The sequence below is a fragment of the Vulpes lagopus genome, chromosome 2 (assembly GCF_018345385.1).
Source record: "Vulpes lagopus strain Blue_001 chromosome 2, ASM1834538v1, whole genome shotgun sequence".
Taxonomy (NCBI): domain Eukaryota; kingdom Metazoa; phylum Chordata; class Mammalia; order Carnivora; family Canidae; genus Vulpes; species Vulpes lagopus.
Genome location: NC_054825.1, coordinates 118181773 through 118194507, shown reverse-complemented (window position 1 = coordinate 118194507; position 12735 = coordinate 118181773).

The following is a 12735-nucleotide window of genomic DNA, read 5'->3' as shown; positions in this document are numbered from 1 at the left end:
TTGTATATAAAGATTTTCAGTGACTTGGCTTCTTTGAAATAGTTTAGCCAGTAGGAAAAAGACTACAGAGTTGTGAATTGGACCTTTTGATTATACTCATCCATAAAAAGATAGCATATTGTGTGTTTAGACTAAATGCTAAAATATAGCCAGCTTTAACAGATATTTTTAATGAATTGACCACTAAAGCAGATAAGACATAAAATCAATCTTTATTTGAGACCTTAATTAGGCAATGAAAACTGCAATTTTGGATTCAGATTCAAGAAACAGTTATAGAAAAACTATTATGTCTTCACTATTTTTCTGGTTTTATCTGAAAGCAAGCCTGATAAGTCAGATGCATTTAGAAGGGCTTCCAATATCCTTAACTATGAAGACATGCTTAAGCCAGATTATAAAATGCTTAGTATAGTTTAATATTTAAATTAACTAGTTAATAATTTTAATATAAAACTCCACAAAGCTATATAATTTGCCATTCATATCACAAATTGTGGGATATATTTAAAACAATAGAAAATTGTCTAATAATTCATCATGAGGCAAGATGAGCCCATCATGTTTAAAGGCTTTTGAAGAATATATTCTTCTTTTCATATGTCAGGTTATCTAACTATATGTATAATCTTATTTGGAAATGATATCAAAACCCCACAGTTGAGGCCTTTCCTGAAAAGAAGGCCCAGACCAAATGGCCCTTCTGATAATGGCCTTTCTGGTTAACCCCTATTCTGTGCTCTGGCCTCTTAGTTAAAGGATCTGTATTCCAGGCTGGAAGTTGGAGTTTCTCCTTTGCCGTTTTATTTGCTGGTCACTTTTGCTTTCAATAATTCCCTGACTCTTTTCTACTAACTTTTGGATGTGTAACATACCTACAGAAGAGTGAACATATCCTAAATGTATCATTTGAAGGACTTTTACAAATCAGATACATCTGTTTAAACAGCAATCCTACCAAGAAATGGAAAATTACATCAGCATCAACCCCGTAACTTTCATTGAAACTCCTTTCTTTGATTACTTCTCCCAAAGGGTAATCACTGTCCTATTTTCCTATTTTTCCCCCTTCTCTTTAATTAAGTGGAGTCTTAAAGAATGTGCTTTTTTGTTGTCTGGATTCTTCCAGTATCATCTATATTGCTGTAGACAGTTACAGGTCATTTATTATTATTGATCAGTAATATAGTCTTGTACGAAATACCACAGTTTATTTTTTCTGCCTTTAATGGACTTTTGGGTAATTTCTGATTTTTGGATTTTACAAATAAAAATCCTCTGAACATGTCTTTCAGGTTTTATGTCATTTTTTACTTATTTGTAGGAGTCCTTTATTTATTTATGAATCTGTTATCAGTAAGTATATTGTGAAAATCTTTTCTTCCTCTGGTTGCCTTTTTACTTTCTTCATGGTTTCTCTTGACAAAAAAAAAAAAAAAAAAATCTAGATTTAATATACTGTCAATTTTTTCTTTACATTTAGGATCTCTTGTAATCTTTTAAAGAAATCTTTTCCTATACCAACTAAAATCAAGAAGATATTCTCCTATGTTTCCTTTTAAAAGTTTTATTGTTTTACCTTTCCCCTTTAGATCTGCAATACCTGTGAAATTGACTTTGTGCATGGCATGAAGTAGGGGTCAAATTACATTTTTGTCCATATAGAAATTTAGTTTATACAGCATCATTTACTAAAAAGACCATCTTTTGGGTGCCTGAATGGCTCAGTTAGTTAAGCATCTGCCTTTGGGTCAGGTCATGATCTCAGGGTCCGGGATTGAAACCTGCCAAGCAGGGAGCCTGCTTCTCCCTCTGCCTCTGCCCTTCTCCCTGCTTATGTTCTCTCTCAACCTCTCTCAAATAAATAAATAAATAAAATCTTAAGGAAAAAAAAGACTATCCTTTTTCCATTATACTGTAGTGTTCTCTCAGTTGTAAATCAGCTGACTATATATGTTTGGGTCTATTTCTGAAAACCCTTCATTCTGTTCCATTGGTCAGTTTGTCTATATTTGTACCAATAACATGTTCTCCTAGTAACTAAACTTCTATGAACGATCTTGATATATGGTAGTATAAGTACTGCAGCTTCATTCTACTTTTTCAGATGGTGTTGGCTGTACTTGGCCTGCATTTTCATATGATTTTTTAAAAATCATCTTAGTTTTCACATACATACAAAAGAAAAGGTAAATAAGAAAAAAATATTTTGGGATTTTTATTGTGAGGCATAGGATGATTCTATGGATTTTTTATTCTTTATTTTGCCTTCATTTTCAAGGATATTTTCACTGGATATAGAATTTGGGGTTGATAGGGTTTTCTTGGTAAGTGCTTACATGCATCATGTTCCACTCTTTCCTAGCCTCATAGTATCTGAGAAATGAGCTATTAAATAGATTGTTATTATTCTTGTATATGTAAAGTCATTTTTTTCTTGATCCTCACAGATTTGCTTTTTGTCTTTGGTTTTCAACTGCACAACTATTGTAACTGAAAATTTCTGTCTTTCATCATATTTGGAAATTGGGGGCCATTACATCTTTAATTGAAAAAAAAGTGTTTTTTTTTCTGCTACATTCTCATTCTCATGTTTGTTTTGGACTATGATGTATATAGAAATAAGTACCATCATCTAACAGGTCCCTGAGGCTTTGTTCATTTTTCTCTCCTTATTTTCATAATAGGTCATTTCTTGTGATCTATCTTTAAGTTCATTTGCTTTTTTGCTTGTCATCTCCATTCTGCTGAGTCTACCCACTGATTATTTTTTAGCTTATGTTATATATTTTTTGGTTCTAAAATTTCTATTTGTTTTTTCTTTTATCATTTTTATTCTTCTGAGATTTCATGTCTTTTTATTCAGTTGTGAACATATTTTATTTTACTTCACTGAAGTTAATTAAAATAGCCACTTAAAAGCTCTTAACTTCTAGTGCTAACACTTGGGACATCTTTGGGCTGCTCTTAGTTGATTTTCTTCTCTATTGCAGTATGTTCCATGTATATGGTTTTTCATGTCAGGCAATTTAAAATTATACCCTAGAAATGATAAATGTTAACTTGTTGAGATTCTGGATTTTGTTATTTTTCTCTGTTGTGTGTTATTTCTTTTGTTTTAGCCAGCAGTTATCTTATTGGAATTTTTGTAGGATAAAATTATTTTACAGCTTAACTGGGACAGCTCTATGTTTATCTTTGGGACATTTGGAAGTCTCACCTAATCTTGGCCAAGAAAATCAGTCAGCTAACTAATGATTTATAATATGTTGTTTTAAGTTCAAAACTCCACTGGAGGCACCCGAGATTGGCTTGTTTGTGGATGAATTATACCTGGCATGACCAGTTAAGCTTTTGGGCTTGGCTCTTATACCTAGAAGAACATTAAAGGGCTCACTGAAAATTTTTGGGCAGGTCTCCTAAAACCAAAACTTATGAGAGAAATCTTGGCAATTCAATCCCAAGGTGAAACACATACTCATTTTGTGAGATGACAGTCTGGGGAGCTGTGCCTGGAGGTTTCAGACATCCTTAGTGCTTTTTGGGTGGGGGTTGGATTTTTTTGTTTTATTTTGTTTTTTGCTTCCCGCCCCCTCCCTTCTTTTGTGCCATATCCTTTGCGTTCAATAAATGTCTTACATGAGGGTTCTCTGTGGAGTCTTGTAAATCCTTTCAGTTATCTAATCTATTGTAATCCATCCAAAATTGCACTGCTAACTGTTTCTTGGGTGGCAGAAATTACTATTGGCCAAGATCCTTCCAACTATTCCACACATGTGTAATTAGATGTCAAAGATATGGGCAGGATGAATTTGAACAACCCTTTCTTATTCTTTTCCTTCCAAAATTTACCTACTCTCTTTAGTGGTCAGTTTTCTGAGCTTCAGTTTTATGGTTCACCAGGCCATTTTCCATCACAGCCCCAGTGCTTCCAGCATCATCTGTACTTGGCCTCCAGCTGAAAGTTGCGAAAAATGGGAACTCATTTCATGGGACTCCATTTTTCTAGACAAGTACATAGTTGATCTTATTTTGTTTACTTTCGAGTGCTATAAGTAGTTGCTATTTGTATTAAGTCCAGATTTTATGGTTGTTTTCTGGGAAGGATTCAGGCTGGTTTGATCTTACTCTATCATTATTGGAAGTGGAACTGCTTTTATGAGATTTTTAAACTATTGCCTTTAAAAAAAAAAAGTTGTTTTAAGGTGGAAAAAAAAGTGCTACATTTAATTTGTTTGATGTACAAATTTTACTGCAAACCTTTGAGCAAATGGAATGTTTAGAATCAGAGCATAAAAGGAGAGGCTGTCTTATCTATGCTAAGAATAATTATGAATCCATTTTGTCAGAAAAAATATTTTTACCAAAAAATAAAAGTTTCATCAGTTGTCTGCTAATTCTAAGTGTTCTAATGTTGTGTTTGATTTACTACAGTTAGCATTATTGGATAATGACTCATAGATGCCAGTAATATCTAGGGGAAAAAAGCTTGTTATATATAATACATGAATATAATCCCTTATTCTTTCTCACTATGTTAATATACAATTTCATCTTAATCCAGTGAGGTGGGTATTATATACCTATTTGATAGATGATCAAACAGATGTTCTGAGAAATTAAGTAACCTGTCCAAAGTCACTGTGCTAAATAATAAGGCCTGTTTTTTTTATTTCTACGTCTGAGCTCTTAGTTATATATAACACATGATTACCTATTGTGAGTCAATTTGTATTTATAAGGATGTGTGTGTGTGTGTGTGTGTGTGTGTGTCTAAGTATGCTTTTAGTATACTTTTAGTAAGTGATATTCTTGGCAGAGGGAAAAAGAGCATTACTGAGGGAAAGTACACAAATGCTAACTTTATAAATTTCTTGTGCATAATGGTATTACATTTATCAGCAAATGAATATGGTTTTTATGAGGCATATAAACAAGTCTATATTAAACCATAATTATTCAGTTTTCTTTAGTATATTTAAAATAATTATGTCCTACAGTTAATATTTCTGGAAGCACAAATATATTTCATAATATTGTAGGAAGATCTATAAGGCTGATTGGCAAACTGTGATCCGTGGGCCAAGTCCTGCTCACCATTTATTTTTGCAAGTAAAATTTTATGTTGTTATTTTATTGGAATATAATCATGATTATGTTTGTACTTATGATCTATGCCTTCTTTTGAGCTATAATGGTGGAAGTGAGTAGTTGTAGCCAATACACTATGACCCCCAAACCTAAAATATTCACTCTCTGACTTTTTTTTAAAAAATTTATTTATTTATTCATGAGAGACACAGAGAGAGACAGAGACTTAGGCAGACGAGAAGCAGGCTCCCTGTGGGGAGTCTGATGAAGAACTTGATCCCAGGACCCCGGGGTCATGACCTGAGCTTAAGGCAGATGCTCAACCACTGAGTCACCCAAGGTGTCCCCACTCTCTGACTCTTAACAGAGACAATTTGCCAACCTCTATTCTTAAAGTATCCTTGGGGTTCTCTAATTTTTCTTTCTCTTTCATCTTCCACCTTCCCATTTTATTCATAAGGTATTTGAGATCCAAAGAGGCCTAGTAAACAAATTAGCTGTACATCTAGGACTAGAACTCAGGTCCCTTATTTCCCAATTTGGAACTTTGAATTAAGTCTTTCCCTCTTTTTTTTTTTTTTTTAGGTTCATGTTTATAGAAAGACATGATTCTCTGATCTCTGAGTGGATTTTATTCCGGCCTTTCTCTAAATTATTTCCCACATGATGAATTAGGTTTATAAGCTAGGGAGGTATTTCCTTCAGGTTCACAAACACAGAATAAAATCAAAGAACAACCTGTTTTAAAAGGCTATATTTTTACACAAACAGTACATGATTTGGCAGACTAATATTTAGAAGACCAATGTCAGTGGGTAGAAACAGTTTGTTCACTTTATAACCTGCTTTTCTTAATTTACCTAACCTTCATATTTGCTGAAATTTTCAGATGTGTAATTGACCTGTCTAAAGGCGGTTGCTGGTTATCATGCTAATTTCTGAAGCCTTAAGACAGATAGTAAAATATTTCAGAAAGTTAACAATCATTGACTTAAGAAGAAAAATACTGCTACAACAGGTGTCATTCTAATGTAGTATGTGATTGCATTTGCCCTTTTGGTTTCCAAAGTATAAAGTCTTACTCTTAACATTGATTCCTTCTAAAAAACCAGATGAAGATTTGGACAGAAGACTTCCAGCCCACAAGTTTATTTGTGTATATATGCTAAACCCTCCATCTTTTAGCACAGATCATGATAATGGGACAGCAGATGCTGCTGCACAATGAAAAGCATTTTTATCATTAAAATCTTCTAAACATTATTCACAAAGGCTTTTACTTATATCATTGGAACCCCTCTAACTTTAAATAGGTTCTAGAATAGTTGTGCAACATTTGTAAAATATGATATTTAGGTGGTAAACTTTATTTAATGCAAATGATTGGCATCCGCCAGAGCTATAGCGACTCTGAACCTTTGGGTGGGAGAAGTTAGGGATGTATGTTTTTAAAGATTTTATTTTACTTGTTTATTCATGAGAGACACACAGAGGGAAGCAGAGACATAGGAGAAGCAGGGTCTCCCCAGGGAGCCTAATGCAGGACTTGATCCCAGGACCCTGGGATCATGACCTGAGCCAAAGGCGTGCCATGGGATGTATGTTTTTAAAAAGATCAGGGGATCCCTGGGTGGCACAGCGGTTTGGTGCCTGCCTTTGGCCCAGGGCACGATCCAGGAGTCCCGGGATGGAGTCCTGCGTCAGACTCCCGGCATGGAGCCTGCTTCTTCCTCCTCCTGTGTCTCTGCCTCTCTCTCTCTCTCTCTCTCTCATATATATATATATATATATTAAAAGATCTGCATATGACTCTGAAGCACAACAAAGTCCCTCTGGTAACAAGGAAACTGTTTTTATCTGATAATCTAGGAAACTGGGGTCTAATCCTGGCTATCCTGTTAAATTATAATGCGGCCTTGGACAAGTCACTTAAGTAGCAAACAAATAAACAGGGAGGAAGAGCTCCTTTTGAGAGTTCTTGCCTTCCTTGTAGTTGTTCAGTTTTCTTGTCTGTGAGATCAGGATTCATCTTGGAATTCTTATAAGAATTAAGATGATGCAGATCAAGTATTTAATGTAGTGCCTGGCACATAATAAGAGCTCAGTAAAAGTTAATTCATTAGACTTATTATGATCATTATTAGTACTGATATCAAAATGACTTAGAACTATGATTTAGTATAACAGACATACTATTTGACCCCTACAAAACCAAGAAAGAGCTGGCCCTGTTGACTTGCTCATTTATTCATCCATTTATCACAACAAATAATCATTGTGGCCTTCGAGGGTACAGGCATTGCACTACTCACTACCCTGCATGCACTGAGGATATGATGTTAAATATTATGGAGTCTCTGATGTCAAGAGATTTATATCCTAGTGGAAGATACAGACCAAAAGACCAACTCAATATTCCTATATTCTTCCATTTGAAGTACAATCATTTCACTGAAAAAATAAAATGACAATACTGTGGGGCATCTCTAGGATTCTGTTCTTTCCTAATGAAACACACAGTGCATTGCTCATGCTTAAATACTCAACAAGTGAGAGAGATAATGGCTCTTTTCAACAATTTGCAGTGTCATTTTGGTATTATCATAGAATTTATATCTGCCTTGTTAAAAGACATTAGTCAAGAAACAAGCTGCTGCTTTTATTAAAAAAAAAAAAAAAAAGGCCTAAACACTTGGTAAAAAGCTATTTCATCCACTTCCAGAAAGACAATAATAATTTCCATTAGAGAGCTTCATCTCTCTTGTTGAGTAGTGTGGTATATACATATTAAACAAGTCTGCATTTTTGAAGAATTTGTTGCTATGAGAGTAGTTTAGATAAAATGAGCTAAAAGCATTCAGTCAAGCTCCCCTTGGTCTGAAGGCACTCACTGTCTTTGACATCTAGAAGAGGTTTTATAATCTTTGTTTGCTATAATTTTAAAGACTTAATAAAATTGGTAGTAATAGCCTTTTCATCATTTAAACTGTATTCCCTTGAGTATTCCATTATTGCTTCTGATAAATTCCTTATAAGAGTTGGAGAATTGGGAAAGAGGATAGGAAATGTTTAGATGATCATGAACATATACAATACCAAAGTTTACTTTATTAGAAATAACACTAAGAATATTGAAAAAGAGCCAGTAAAGAGATGCTATGCTTATTGTTCTATAAACTAAAACTTGTGTGTGTGTGTGTGTGTGTGTGTGTGTGTGTGTGTGTGTTTAAGAGTTTGTTTATTTATAAGAAACACACAGAGAGAGACAGAGACATAGGTGGAGGGAGAAGCAGGTTCCCTGCTGGGATCCCAATGTGGGACTTGATCCCAGGACCCCAGGATCATGCCCTGAGCCAAATGCAGACACTCAACCGCTGAGCCTTCCAGGGATCCCTAAAACTTATGTTTTCTACTAGGTAAGTTAAGTGAGACTGTAGATTGAACATGCTTGCTTTTCCTATCAGATCTCTCTTCCTCAAGTTTGAATTAGAGAAATTTCCCTAGGGGAAAAAAATAGATCCTACACACATAAGAGTGAAGCAATAGATTAAAAAATATATTTGTAACACACATAGAAATAAAAGTTAGAAAAACCTAGAAAAAGACTAATTTGGATTGCATAAAACAACATCTATAAGAATAATAGATACATAGGTAAAGTTATTAACTGAGAAGTCAAAATAGTTAACATATTAAAAAAATTACCACCACTAGTATTTTAAGAAATATAGATTAAAATAAAATAGTATTTTCTCTATAGAATTAGTAAAGATAAAAAAAAGAATTAGTAAAGGTTATAAAATAGCAATATGTAACACTGATAACAGGGTGTAATGACACCACTATTCAATGTGCATAACTTAACAATTTTTAAAAAGTAATTTAGGGGCATCTTGGTGGCTCTGTCAGTTGAGCAACTGACTCTTGATTTTGGCTTAGGTCATGATCTCAGAGTCATGAAATGGAAGCTCTGCACTGGGCTCTGTGCTCAGCACGGAGTCTGCTTGAGGTTCTTTCCTTCTGCTCCTCCCCCAACTCTAATGCACACTATCTCTGTCTCTCCCTCTCTTTCAAATAAAAAAAGTTTTAAAAAAAGGTAATTTAGCAATAAAACATCAGTCTTAAGCATGTTATGCTTTTGTATTAGTCTGGTCTTTGAAGATTGCAAGCTATAGAAACCCTCACATGATACTTGCTTAGGTCAACAGGGAAATCACATCCTAGTTTCAGGATGGAATCTGCTACTGAAATTATGTTATTAGGAATCTCTAATCTCTTAAAACTAATTTCTGGCTTCTCTCTTTCCTCTGAGTTTCATACCAAGGCAAGCTCTCTCCAGTGGTTAATAGAAAATTGGGCTTATATCACACCTGGTTAGCAATCCCTAACAAAAGGGAATGACTTTTCCACAGTCAATCCTGGAAGAACCCAAGACTGAGTCTCCGTTGTCTGACTTGGGCCTCGCTGCTGAGCCTGTCACTGCAGCCAGGGGAGTAGATGCCCTAATTCCCAGGCTTGGGTCCTGCACACCACCTTTGGAGCTAGAAATGGAGTTGGCTTTAACCCAAACCTCTTTGGATACAGTTATTCTCCAAGGGGGACTGTCACCAAAAGGAGAGGAAATTAAGGCCAGTCAAGAAAAATAAATAGTTACTCCAGTAGAGTTTCACCCTTTAATAACACTCCTGTGAATCAATGCTGAGAAATAATAGATGTAGATTTACATTTATTGCAGCTTTAGTTATAAAGCTTTAGCAAAAACAGAAAACAACAACAACAAAAAAACCTTGAGCAATCCTGTTGCCCAACAAGAGAGGATTGGTAAATTAAGAAATACAAAATGTTTTAGAGAGTCATTAAAATTATATTTTCAAATGGTTTTTAGTGCTTATGGGGAAATGACTTTTTATAATAAAAAGCCATAAAGGCAGAATATAAGATAAAACATATAGTACAATTCCACTTTGTAAAAAGTGCACAGGAAAAAAACTTTGGAAAACCTATTAAATAATAATGAGCTAAAAAAAACTGTTGGAATTAACTTATTCATAAAACAAATATTTGTGAAATGCATATTTTATGGCAGGAATTTTTATTCTGAATATTATTGCCTGTATAATTTTCATATTTTTACATATGTTAGAATAAGCAACTGAGAGGTACACTGCATGTAAACTGAAATTCTAATACCCCTACTTAAATTCTTATGATGTTCCAAACATCATTGTATGGTGCTCTCAGGTACACTGTCTCATTCAATGTGTCTCTTATGAAATCAGTTGTCAGGTCTATTTGCTCCATGTGAGTATTGTTCTTCTGCAGAAGCCATAAATAAAATTTGTTGATTGACAGAGTGATTCATTTGTTCATTCATCCAACCACCTATGAATTGTTGGCGGGATTAAAAAATAACCCCTAAAGGAATTTCCTAAAATTGAGTAGGTAAGAAAGCTTTTAAATTATCATGGGTCAGTGAACAGGTTTTCTCCATGATTACAATATGTTAATTATACTTTGCTTTAAGTAAATGAAGAGCTAAATGAATGTCAGCAATTCTCTCAAAGCCATTGTATGTGAAGAGGTTATGCTCATATACAGTAGCATTCAACTGCAATCATAAAAATAATTTATGTAAATGGTCATTCTGAACAATTTTGGAATTACTGTATCTTACTGTGGATGTTTAAAAATATTACTGGCGTTAAATATACTATAGGTACTTTACATATATTCAGAGTTCATTTATTTTCCACACATTCATTTATGAATAATTTTTATTCATTCTGCTGGCTTAGGTGGAATAAACAGTTACAAAGTTTTCTGGCCAAGGGATTTTCTGGCAAGAATTTGTGGCTGCCATCCCCTGAAACTTCAGCTCATGAGAGAACATTACTGGGGGAGGTCATGCCTCCAAGACTCAGAGGTGATTGCTGTGGCCAACTTTCATGAGAAAAAAAAAATGTAAGGCAGTTGTTTCCAAAGAAAATTCTCCTAGGAGAGAATGCAGAATGGCCTTCAAAGTCAGCTGGAGGCAGTAATCTTGACTGTATAAGGCTGACTGGGTCAGTATGTAAGGGTACCAGGTGATGGTAAAGAGATTCAACAGACACAAGAGAAGTTTTCTCTCATTTTTACTCTAACTCTATCCTTTTTTTTTTAAAATTAGTATTTACTATTTTATTTATTATTAACTTGGAATATTTATTTTATATTTATTGGAATAATTACTTTAGAGTTAATACATATTTTTATCATATGTCACTCCTAGGCATGTCCCAAAGGAAATATAAACAAAATATGATTAAAATATTATTAAAAACTCATATTCAGTGTCCAACTCTTTTTTTTTTTAAGATTTTATTTATTTATCTGAGAGAGAGAGAAATCGAGATAGTGATAGAGATAGTAAGAGAGAGCAGGAACAAGGAGGAAGGGAGAAGCAGGCTCCCCAATGAGCAGAAAGCCTGATGCGGGACTTGGTCCCAGGACTCCGGGATTATGACCTGAGCCAAAGGCAGGTGCTTAACCTACCAAGCCACCCAGGTGTCCCAAGAGTCCAACTCTTTTGAGGGATTCAGAGTCACTGATACCCACTTTTCCTTACAATATCACTCTGTGCCATTAGAATATTTGTGAATTAGCATATATAACTTTTAATTGTGAAGTATAACATATCTAGAAGAGATTATAACATTTATCAGTATAGTTCAACAAACAATTAAAAAATGACTTCCTATGTCAAAGGAATGAGTATCCAAGAAGCTTAGCATGCACTCTCTTTTACTCCTTTAGAGTAACTATAATCTGTTTGGATGATAAACATTTACTTGCTTTTCTTACAGCTTTTACTAACTGCATTTGCATCTGCAGCTCCCACCCCTACCTATCCCCACCCCGCCCCCAACCTTTCTGAATTAGATCTCAAGTACCTGGATGTCTCCTTGAGTGATATAGAGGGAGGAGGAGCAGTTACTGGTAGATGGTCCCAGTGAAGTCAAACCCATCCAGAGCTGCTGGGGTTGGGGGTGGGGTTATGGTTCCTTCTAGGTCACTGGTTTATGTGATGGGCTCTTCCTAGACTTGAGATCAAGAGCTAGTCAGTCCATTCAATCTCCTGGTTAGGAGTCAGAATGGTCTATAAAGGGTCACAAAGCAGGCAGATTTGTGCTGCAAAGTCATGGGGTAGTTTTTGAACAAGTCAGAGGAGAGGCATTGTGCACTTCTTACTTTGGACACTTAATGTAAAGCCAAGAAAGTGACAGAAGGCTCCTTGCCTAAACCCAGAGCTTAGTGTGTCCAGATAACATAACAGTCATATCTGCCATTTATTGAATGCCAAACACCATTCTTCGTGATTTAAACACAACAGTTCGCTCCCCACTAAACCCCATAGGATAGGTACTATTAAACAGATGAAGGAACTTTTATTTTATTTTTATTTTAGCATATGAAGGAACTAAGGCTTCGAAAATTTACTTGTACAAGATCACACAGTTAGTAAATATCTGAGCTCAAATTCATGTTTAGACTCTCCAGAGTGGGTCCTAAAATGCTGAAGGAACATAGATAATAAACTACACTTGATAGTGGTAGGTTTTCATTTCCATCTTCAGGAAAAGCGTGTAATTTTCACACTGTAACTGA